The 12,295-nt window shown below is 40.7% G+C and overlaps 1 pseudogene; it reads right to left on the reverse strand.

Moving 5' to 3' along the window:
* Nucleotides 1–766: 766 nt before the first annotated feature.
* Nucleotides 767–6,916, reverse strand: LOC147626194 (uncharacterized; annotated as a pseudogene).
* Between the last annotated feature and the right edge of the window lie 5,379 nt (nt 6,917–12,295).

The following is a 12,295-nucleotide window of genomic DNA, read 5'->3' on the forward strand; positions in this document are numbered from 1 at the left end:
AGAAGTTCAAAGATGATGGCTTTGTGCCAGACGATAAACCCTTCATGAAGTTTCAGGCTAAATATGGCTATGATAAGTTGAATGACTCCACAAGGGAATGGATGAATAGAGTAGGAGAAGATAGTAAAAGTTCTATTAACCTTTGGCAAGACCAACTGTTCATGATGAGACTCAGGTTCGAACTCTCTCTCTCTCTCTCTCTCTCTCTCTCTCTCTCTCTCTCTCTCTCTCTCTCTCTCTCTCTGTGTGTGTATGTGTGTGTTGTGTTTGTGTGTGAATGTGATATGTAGATTTATGTTTCCTTAATTATTTTTGTTTTGCAGAGTACATTTGAAGTCAATGATAAATTCTTGTAGCGGCATAAAAGGGAGTATTGTGGCCGAGACGCAGCTCTCTCTCACTACCTACCCCAATTGTCTAAGGCAAAGATGATAATCTACCACAATTCCATGAGCCAAGAAGGGAGAGTTGCATTTTTATTCAAGACATTGTCCATGTTCCTAGGTGGAATAATTATTCCTAAAAGTTATGAGAAGATTATTTTGATAAAGAAGTCTACTGCCTTAGAAATTTTTGGATGCTACCCTAGTTATGCCAGCACCCGAAGGGGTTACTTTCATACATGTGTTGCAGTAGCATTGTCTCTAGGCATAGAGAACCCAGAGGAACTAGAAGAGTATGGCAAACACTGTTTGCTAAGGTATAAATGAAATCCAGAACCACAGGAATTGCAAAAGTCATTAGAATGGAAAGCATTGTAAAAGACTTATGTGTTACATCTATCTGTCCAACGATGATTAACAAAAATCTTCTGATCTCTCCATTTGTTTTGTGCTTGTATGGCATCTGAGTTTTTAAATTCTTTGGAACGCTTCAATCTCTTCCCTTCCATATGTCTGAGTGTCTGCATCAGTTTGGATGACCTCAAGGTTTCTTTTTTCTGTAGTTGTTGTAGTAACCTTCTATAGAACCATTGAAACACTTCTTGTAGAATGTTTGCCTTACTTTTTCCACCACCATGTTGTGTGTGCCTGAAATATGCATTTCGAGCCATATAGTGTGATTTCTCAAGCCCTTGTGTATTCCAAATGCTAGGATCTCCGTACTTGTTGATAAAGTCAGGCATGTGGTTGTAGAGAATATGCTACATAAGAAAACATACAATGTAAGTTAGTATCGAGGGCTAGGAAAGAACAGTAAGCTAGAAACATACCATGTAGTGTGTAATGTTGGTGTCAGTCCAAGCTACTCTGAATGCTTTTTTGAATGCTTGTAAGTTCTCTTTGAAAGCTTTTTTTGTCTTGCTGGGAGTAGTTGGCTTTCTCACACATTTGGAACAGAATATCAATTGAATGATAAACATCTGCTTTGACATTCCTTGAAGCACCTTCATGGTCTTTCACTACATTATGAAGCCTTTTCCACTGTTGGTATTCGATTCTGCTTGTATAGGTTGCTCTATATTGCTTTCCTAACTTTGTAAGTTTATGTTGCTGATTATTCATTGGCTTGGAAAGAAATCTTCTTGCCTTAACACCTCCAATAGAGGGCTTCATTGGAACTTCCTTTTCATTAGATGACTTTTTAGTGTCCTTCAGAATAATCTGGACATTACCTCCATGTAGTCCAATTTCTGATAGCACCTTCTCCAATGAACAGATGACTTCTTTCCTCTCTGCTACATTCTTGATCTTCCAAGTAAAACCAATGTGGAGATATACCGGTTTCTCTATGATACGACACAAAGCATGAAGTATGCATATATGCACATTGGAAAGAGGAATCTCAAACACTGGTTTAAAGTTCTCATCCAAAATTTGTCTGTTCGGTGGTCGTCTCCACCACTTAGAGTCCATCGCCCTTGCGGAGTCCATGCAGTAAAGGCATGGAGACTTTGCATTGGCCCCTTTGCTGCAATTAAATAAGCACTTGAGAGTCTTCAAGTCACCCGTAAGATGCCATTGAATTTGAAAGTCCCCCCTTTTCTCTACATGGAGCATCCTCGTTGCATTCATCTGTTCTTTGATGAGATTGGGGATATGTGTCCCGATGAAATACCCAAAACAAGGATTCATGGTCCTCTTTCTTGACCTCAAATGAACCTAGCCACCAGATGTTTGTCTCGGACTGCATGCTAAAATACTTTGGATCATCCCTACTACAATTACAAAGAGCCCTATTCATAAGTGTTATTGTGACCCTTTCCATCTTTTTTGCACTCATCAAGCTTGATGACAAATTGAAGTACACCTCCCATCTCCTCAAATGTAATATCATAGAACTCCACCATTCTCTTTTGCAAGAGCTCCAAGTCCATGAATATATTGTTGTGTTTATTGTAGAATATGTTGTCACCTTCTCCCTTAAACTCTCCTACAATGTGGTATTAATGACTAACATAGTGAAGCTGTTCTATGTTTAATTCCTCCCTATGTCTCCAAACTTTTGTATTGGGATTGATATTCTCTTTGTCAAGATGTATGACAATCCTACAAATACAACACTACTCATTACTAACATAGAGAACATGTAAATCACAAAGCAGGCCAGCAAATAACATAAAAGACATGTAAATGGGAATGCATTGAGTGCAATCTTACCTTATGGCTTGGATTCTCTTCTTCAAGCCTCCAGAGAGCCGAGCCTCAAGTTCTTGACGTTTTTGAGCTTTCTTCTCCGTATATGCGCAGTCCAATGATTGTGTCTTTTTCTCTATATTTGCGGAGGTCACTTCTTAATCTGTTGATTTGACATTCTTGTTTTTCCAATCTAACTTTCTGTGTCTTGCATTCACCAGAAAAACGAAGAAGCTCATTTGTTGTTAATAATGCCTCTCTCTTTCTTGCATGTAAGAAATTGACTTGCAATTTCCTAGTAAGCCTTTGGCGCCATCACCTACAAAACGTAAGAGAGTTGTGGGATTTGAAAAGGGAGGATGTGAAGCAGTACGGGGGTCAATAGGATAGATGAAGCCATCACACCAAAGGTCTATGTGTTGCTTTGCCAACAACCTCATATGATCTTTGACAAATTTGTTAAGAGCAATAGTTGTGGGATTTGAAAAGGGAGGATGTGAAGCAGTATGGGGGTCAATAGGATAGATGGAGCCATCACACCAAAGGTCTATGTGTTGCTTCCCCGACAACCTCATATGATCTTTGACAAATTTGTTGAGAGCAATAATTGTCCACTTCTGCGTTTTTGAATGGACGCATACGCACTATCTAGACCAATGTGCAGATGGTTCTTTCTCTTAATGCGTTCATGATTAGACTCTTCAATAGAATGAGTGTGTACATGGTTGTTCTCTTTGAGTGTTCTAGGAATGAGTAAGTATATTATATGAGGCAGAGTGAAAGAATATGACTCGCTATGGTGAGAGAAGGCTTGTATTTGTCTTTTGAAATTGGAGATGAAGGTTCTAATTCCCTCCAAACTCTCTTCCGTGCAATAATATCCTCCTGAACGAACTTTATTCTTGCAGTTTCGAATGTATCATTTCAAAGAAGGTTCCAACAAACTTTAAGACGGCCGCCTAGGAGAAAATTTACCTCTCTGGCTCAGAGACTACACTTTTATGACTTTTACGTTCTCTTTATTTTAGCATTTCAAGATTTTTTCTAGAGATAGAAAATAAGAATTGACGATTTTCTTACAAGGCCCTACGACCGAATGACCTCCAAAGTGTCCTAATGACCCAGTGGCAACCAGACCCACAATGAAGATATGGTCTAAAAAGGGGAGAAAGCTAGAAAAAGAGTGTCCAAGAGGTTGCACTACTGAAGCAATGATGGAGGCCTGTATCATGTTGGACTATCAAATATCTTGGGAGCACTCTTGCTTCTTGATGGAGGAGGACAAATGGGATTTTTTATGTAAACTCTTAAACGACGTTAAGAGTGATAAGTAGAGGACTGTAGGAAAGTACACATGCTTTTTACTCTGTTGTCTTTTAGTGTATCTGGACCTCTTTTAAGTTTATATATATAACTCCTACTATTGATTCCAATAAAAAGAAGGGTAACTTTTTGAGAAATTATTTTTCGTAAAAATTTTATTTACAAATATAAAATCATAAAAGTCCCAAGATCGGTATGAATTTACCAGTCCACTACTAGTCTACAGGCTACTAGCCATCTGCATTCGTAGCAACACCATCACTAAAATCCAAAGTCTAGACACCAAGAGCCATCTACATTCATAGTTCAGGTGAATGGGCTGCGTGAGTTTATGCTTGCTTGGCCAATGGTAACTCACAACTGAGGACTCACGAGTCAAATTATGGTGCAATATTGGCGCTGCTTCAAGGCTCAAGTGTGCCTGCATGTCTAACAAAATAGTTAAGCACTATGATTACACTCAACATTGGCCATTACTAATTAGAAGAGCAAGGCGAAGAAGTCGGACTAATACACGATGCATGCGCTCGTGTTTATAATAATAGGTTGTGGTGTACGCGTGAAGCTCCTCCATACGCACTGCATCTGCACACCGATTGTTGACGATCAAATGACCTGCTCAGCTACAGTGGCGAGGCACTATTTTCAGAAAGGGTCCACCCACCAACGCTATGCTTGGCCATGATTTGTTGTGGGAGGTTGACATGAACCTATAAAAGTGATTGTAATAAATAAAATATTGAAAAATAAATAGAACAAACAAGATACTCCATACTTAATATTGGGTGGTTCAATCTGTCCTCACACAAGAGGGAGGCCACACTTCCTTTTGGTGTACTTAAATATATTTCAAGAGTAGTCTTTGGGACTCAAAAATAGTTTACTTTTACAAAAATGTGACTTCCTCAAGAATAGTATTCTTCAAAAGTGGCTTGCATTCAAAATTGGCTTTCTTGAGAGTGCAAGCTAGGCTTCTTTTAAAAATAGGTGTGAGCCTTCAACCTTATAAAAGTGCACATGTCTTGAAAAATAAAATATGCATCAGGAAGCTTTTATATGTCCCCCAATTAACATATGCACATCGCTAATAAATATGAATAGAGTTCAAATAAATTAATGGCGCTTGTCATCACAAAATCAAATGTCATTTGTTGATATATTCAAAATTTGTTATCTCAAAATATATTTCATGATTATCACCAGCTCGCCTCCATTATCTGGTCCAATGATTTGCACTTGCATCAGCTAGCCAATCAATTAATAAATTAATTGATTAAAATAAATATCCATATATAATTTCATATCAACAAGACAATGCAACCAAAACTTTTCACACATGTACGGATTCACCCACGTATGCATAAAGTAAGCTACGATCGCCTAAGTTTAGAAAGGTATCCCAATCTAAACCCATCTAAGAGAATTCATAACATAAAAACCTGGGAATAAAAATATTCCATGAATTCTTTTAAGAATCCATAATTACACAACATGGGAATATATAAAATATTCCATGAATTCATCCACAATAACATGTCCTAGGAGTGATAAGCAACTATCCTCAGTTGTCACAAAATCATCAATAATAATCATGGGTTAATATCCCTATAAGATGCAATCAAGGATGGATAGGCGGTGCGAGGGCATGATTAGGTAACCATTGAGAATCTTAGATTGGGTGTTTGTTATACTTGACTAGATATCTGAACATTACCTTTGGTGCTTTTCTAATTCAGTCTAATTAGATGACAGAAAGGAAAAGTTATAAATAGATGAATATACAAAATATTATATAGGCAAATTAAATAGTTTTGTTATGATATGAGTTATGAAAAGTTACAATCCTCTATAAACATTTGTTTCCATAGTCACAAAAATCTTTTCACAAGAAGAAGGATGGATTGTAGAAAAAAAGGTGATCAAGAAAATCTTCACGATAGATAGTGGTGTCATCTTCTATTCTATACCCGCGAATTATTCCATATTATTCCATTAGTTAGCAAAACTGAATGTTTGGAAAAACACTTGTGTGTTGCCTATAGGTATGATAAGATAACAGGTTTCATGGTCGTTTGCCTAAATTTTGGCCCATTCATCCTCTTGTTTGCCATTAAATATATGGACTAACGCCTGGAAGAAACTATTTTTCGTGCTAATATCCCTGTCAGCAAAATGGCAAGACAGCAATCTGGGGTGACAGACTAGTCAGGCAATGCCGTTGGGAGACATGAGGACTCCTGCCAAAGGTTTAGGGTTCAAACACCAATTCTAAAGTGGCTGGGAATGCTTCGGACCTCTCTCTCGTGGTGGGCAGGCTTGTGTGCAGTGAATGTGCATCACTCCCTTCCTCACTCAGCTATCACTTAGCATACACATATAATCAAAACCACAACATAATCATTTACTACATAGTAAAAGTTGACACAAGAATGATGAGTAATAACAAGTGTGTGTCCCCCTTGATCCATTCCAGAAGTATTACAAGTGAGACAGAAGATATTTCTAAGACTCTGACACATTACAAGCTCCATGACATGACAATCAATTAACATTGCAAGCTTACAAGACTACACTGTAGAACACGGACTATCCAATTCTACACACACACACACACACACTAGCACACTCTCCTCATCCATCTCTCTTTTCTATAGTAGTTGATCACTCTTTTAAATTGTGCCTTCTTGATCTTGGCAATGGCTCCAAGGTGGTTACAGTCCGTCGCCTCTACACATGTGACATCAAGGTGGTGCTCACATCGTGCATTATGGGTTGACTACTCCGCCAACTACCACACTGACCCTTCTGCCTGCTATTGCACCATCGAGCACAACACCTGGCATACCCGGTGATAAAGCTTCTGCTTCCGGACCAGTTCCCTTGATAAATTTCTTCTTGAACTTGAAGAACATTTCTGGGGGAGTGTGATCCAGAATGTAAATTTCGTCAGAGTAGGTGGCGCTTTTTTGAATCCTTTTCATCTTCTCTGCATGTTCTTCTGAACAACCCAAACTCATGTTGGTTGCATGTGATGTGTTTTTATCAAAAAGTCTCACCACTAGTCTGGGTGGAGTTTGCTTCTTTTCTACCATTGGTATTGGTCTCCACTCAACCGGGGCAGCCTCCTCATACTCTTCCGGATTATCTGAAGAAGGGCTCTTTTCTCTTTCCGCTACTGCTTCTCTGATGCTCCATTCTCATGTTGTGTTGACACTTGTAGGTGGTGGTTGCATTCTGGGTGGAAGCATTCTCTTTCCCTCGGGTATCTGTGAGAATAATAATTGTGTACGGGTGCTCTAGGGGAAGAGTTTTTCGGGTAAGTATAGACTTTATTCTTTTTGCATTTTTAAAGTACTGTGGCAACTCTATATCTGCCTTCAGCAATTTAGAAAACATCACATGACATGCCTCATAGAATGGGTTGTCTATGTTGGCCCATGGAGCTAAGGAACTGTTGACTAGTCATTATTTCAGGCATTCATTTTCTTTGAGTAAAGCTTGGTTGGCATTCTGTAGGTTCCGGACCTCAACCAGCATTTCACCTCTTTCCTTTCTAGCCACATCGGGTGACAGCATCTATGTGTTTTTAGTGCTTAGCTCCGCATCTGCTCTTACCTTTGCATTCTCTGCTTGGAGTCTGGAAATTTTTTCCTTTGCTTCCCTCAGCTCCAATTTCCATTATAGCCTTGTTTTCTATGTCTGTTGCACTTTTTCGGCTACATGCCGTGTTTCTTCTATTTGCGCCTCAAGGGCAGCTCTGTAACTTTCCCAGTATCCGGGTCCTTAAGGCCTTCTGAAGCTGGTTCTCATTTTCCATGCACTATTGATTCGAGTTCTAGTGCATTCAACTCCTCGATGGCATCCATTTCAAATTTTATGCTTCTTTCTAGCTTCTGTTTGTATTCCTCTGCTTGGTCTCTTGCCTTGTCCCTTTTCTGAAGTGCATCCCTCAATATATCTACATACTCTTTTGTGGGTGTAGCCTCTTGCAACTCCTAATATAATAACTTGTTCCTTTCCACCAATCTCTTTGCTTCCTTCTCCCAATGTTCTACCTTCCAAGTGGTGGCCTTTAGAATATGTATCAGACTTTGATCTTCACCTTCTGTTTGAATCCTTCTCCCAATGTACCGATGTTGGGAGATTCATGGCCTGTTGGTGGTTGTTGCTGTTGCTGTTGTTGTTGTAGATGTTGTTGGTGTTGCTATTGTTCTTGGTGTGTTTATTATTGCTCCCCATCATTATCATTGTTAACCTCCAGGTTATGGATGACTTGTTGGGGCTTGTAAGATATTTTTCCTGGATCTCCACCAAAGCTTGTAGTGTTTGATCCCATACTTTGCTTAATTTGGCCTTCATTGTTCTAATCACTGGTTCTTTGGCATCCAGCGGAAGATACAAAACTTCTTTGGCATCCAGCGGAAGATACAAAACTTCTTCTTCTTTCGGGTTCTTTAGGGCTTGTGCCTCTGATTGAGCAATGGCCAATGCTATTGTGTTGTCTAGCACCTCGTTCTTCAGACCTTGAATTGTGTCAGCCTAGACTTTGGCTGGCTTCCTGGCCTCTTCCAGCTCCACTCGTAGCCTTTCTATCTATGATTGGAGTAATTGCATGTCACTGGTAAGGGCTCTGATTTTTCCTTCACTTTTGGTCCACTAGTGACCTTTTCGGCATGGCTATCTTCCTCTGCAGCTCCTCATTTTGTTGCGCCATTGATTGTGACTTGAGCTCTAGCTCCTTGGTCTTGTTTGTGGCACTTATTAGCATACCATGCTGCTTCTAGTTAAGTGCATTGAGCTATGTGATGGTACTCCGGGCCTTTATTTAATACTCCTCTATTGTAGAGAGAGTGTGAGAGAGGATCTTTTGGGCCATGGTTAGCAGCCCCTTGTCCCTATGAAGTTGTTGGCTGGGGATTTCTACTTCCAAATTTCTAGGTAATTTGTCCCGGTGATTGGCCCTTCTTGTGCCTTCTCTGTGCTAGTGCTGTTACCCATGGTTACAGTTCTGTTGGTATGATGATCTCTGTCTTGGCAGGCGTTTTTCCTTTTTAGGCTGCTTCTTCCTTCTTTTTCTGTTGTTCCCCTTCCTTTTTCTTCTTCTCTACTTCCTCCTTCCTTTTCCTTTCTTCTTTCTCTTTTCTTTTCTTTACTTCTTTAGCCTTTCTCTTTCTTTCAGCTTCGGCAACAGCTTCCTATTTCTTCTTCTCCTCTAGTTCTTTTTTCATTTCTTCTTGTTCAGCCTTTTGTTTCTTGACCTCTTCTGGGTTAGGCAACAATTCTTCAACTCTATTTTTCCTCTTTTTCTTGCTTTCTGGGCAATCTTTGCCACTCCTCCTCATCGTCTACATTGTGCTCAAATGAGCTGAATGTTACGTTGGGTGCTTTCAAAAATCCTACAGCTTCCTTATGTTTTTGCTTATCTGAGACATCTCCTGTGTGTTGGTCTATAGATCTTGCTGCTTGAGCGATTGCCCTTAAGTGCGCATGAACCACGGTGGGCTGCTTCTCCTTGGCCTAGGTGGCTGCCCTCTTAGCCAAATTCTCCTTGTAGATTACCACCCAGGTTATCTTTTCTCCCTCTTCCGCTACTCTAAGCATTTTGTAATTTTTGTTGGACATGTCCTCCAGATTTTCCATGAACATGATATTCTGCAAGAAGAAGACAACTGCTCCCGCCAGGTTTCGTCTATTACGTCTTTCACCTGGTGTATGTTACCTGTCTTGGGGATCTCTTCCTCTACCCTTGGCTTTATGCTTGTATCTGCAGAGATATCGAGCTCGTCTAGTGAGGCGGTGGACACTGATGACCCACCTGGGGGATAGGCCCCACACTTACACCACTGGCATGGTTGGTGAAATCATGGGTGATATGCGGCCAGCATGATGACAGGCTGTGTGACAGCCATTCTAGAGACTGGCATAGTTATAGCGCCAGCTCATTTTAGTTGGGTTCACACAATAGAGAACCCTTGTATGTATTTGGTTGAGTACCTTTCATAGTGTGTGTACTCTTATCTTGTATATGGTGTGTTGAGAGTTGAGTGAAGAAGAAGAAGATTTCCAGCCTCTCACCTTGTGTGTTCGCTATTAGGGTTTTGTGAGTGTGTGTGTGCTTGCAAGACCTCAAGCTCTCTTCTGCCCTACATCTTTTCATGGTATCAGTGCGCCTGGTTCGTGCTAAGGGCTGAGCTACAAGCAAGAGAACCACAGGAAGCGATACGAGGGCAAGAGCTTCAACTACTCTTCCCTATCGGGAGCTCTACGGGAGACACCGGCAAACGATCTCTGATTGAGGAGCTTTCTTCGCGGGAGTAAAGCTATAGGACCATAGTTGTCCTATTGGACAGCATTTTCTTGGCAGAAAAAGCGTTTCGGGTGCGTCTGGACCTCCGTTTTTCAGAAAGCAGGCGATTTTGATCACTGCGGGGGGTAAGTCATCGATTCTCTGCAGAACTCTATTTTAAGAACTGCAGGAAGACAGATTGGCTGTGTAGACACAGTGTGTGCTGCAGAGAGGTCAACAGTTGCCATTGGGTGTATGTATGCATATTGAAGTCACTGGTTGTGACATAGTACCGCTGCAGAAAATATAGTAGTTTATGCAGGACAAACCAGAGTGCTGTTTCTGGTAAAATTGTGTGTCTAGCAAGATGTCAAATGATAGCATAACACAGATTGTGGCTGAGAAGCTTGATAAGAATAACTTCCATTCTTGGAGGTTCAGGTTGACAAATTTCCTGATGGGAAAGGGCTATTGGGACTACATAGAAGGTGAGCATGAAGAGGCACCGGAGATACCGGACATAAATCCGACTGCTGCTGTAGATGTGAAAGAGTTTAAAGACTGGAACCAAGGAGCCAGGAAAGTTATGTATTGGCTCTCCATTAGTATATAGGACACCATGATTGGGCACATTCAAGATGCCAAGTCTCCCAAGGAGGTGTGGGACACCTTGGTTAAACTCTATGAAACAAATACCAAGGCATGCAAGATACAGTTGAAGAACGAACTTCATACTGTGGAGAAAAAGAGCATGTCTGTGAATGACTATGCATTGAAGATAAAGGGTATTGTGGAATCCCTTGCATCTATTGGTGTGTCAGTAGATGATGATGATAAGGTGGAAGTCTGTCTACGTGGTCTCGGGCCACAATACAAGGCGTTCAAGACGTCTATTCAGACTCGGAAAAACATTCCCAACTTTACAGATTTGGTGTCTATGCTAATTATAGAAGAGAAGAGCTTGGGTGAAGACCAACAGGCTTCACAAAACAAAAACAGTTCAGAGCAACAGGCCTTCTACACAAGTTCAGGAAGAGGACAAGGTAGAGGAGGCCGTGGACGCAGTCAAGGAGGTGGCCGAACAGGTAATCAGAATTATGGCGGCCAGCAGCAGTAACAACAACAGTCCCAGAATACATAACAACAACAACAACAACACGCACGTGGAAGAGGAAAATTCAGAGGCAGGGGGAGTCAAAGAGGCCATGGAAATTGGTAAAGGCAGTATAATGATGCACGTGAATGCTATTATTATGGTAAGCCTAGACTAGACATGTGTAGGCAGAATGTTATAAGAAGCAGGCTGACATGCAAAATGGGAAAGTGCAGCAGAACAACTATGCATCCTCAAGCAGAAACAATGAGGATAATGAAAGGTTGTTTGTTATGCAGCATGTCGTGAATGCCATGTCTGAAAATATTGAAGCAGCACAAAAAGATGATGTATGGTATGTGGATTCAGGTGCTTCGAACCACATGACAAGTCATGGGGAGTGGTTCAAGGAGATGAAAAACCTTGAAAGACCAGGTTTTGTAACAGGGGATGACACTGCTCATCCAATTGCCCATGTTGGAGATGTGCCATTGTCTATGCCAGGATGGCAAAGTGAAGTACCTTGCAGATGTTCTTCACGTTTCGAACATAACAAAGAATCTGGTTTCAGTTGGCCAAATGATTGAGCAGGGTTTGCAAGTTCGATTTAACCCTGATGGTTGTTATGTTGAAGACTTTAAAGACAAGTCCAGGTTGGTTGCAAAAAAGGCAACAGAGTGGGCAGAATGTTTACGTTGAATGTAGACATGCCTGAAATGAGTGCTGCGATGTTTGTAAATGGTTCAGGAATTGTTGTAGACACAGACATTTAGCATAAAAGAATTGGATATGTGAATGTGCAGAGAATGAAGTCTATGCAGACTAAAGGAATTGTGACAGGGCTGCCAAAATTTTAAGTGGAAGGTATGCAGAGAATATGTGAAGCATGCTAATTTGGAAAGCAAACAAAGCATGTATTTCCACGTAACAGATATGTGAGCAGAAATGCACTAGATGTTATGCATTCAGATGTATGGGGTCCTACGAAGACCATGTCTATGGTGGGAGGCTGCAGGT

This window comes from Cibotium barometz, chromosome 22, assembly GCF_041138505.1.
Source record: "Cibotium barometz isolate CiBa-2024 chromosome 22, ASM4113850v1, whole genome shotgun sequence".
In the NCBI taxonomy this organism is placed as follows: Eukaryota; Viridiplantae; Streptophyta; class Polypodiopsida; order Cyatheales; family Cibotiaceae; genus Cibotium; species Cibotium barometz.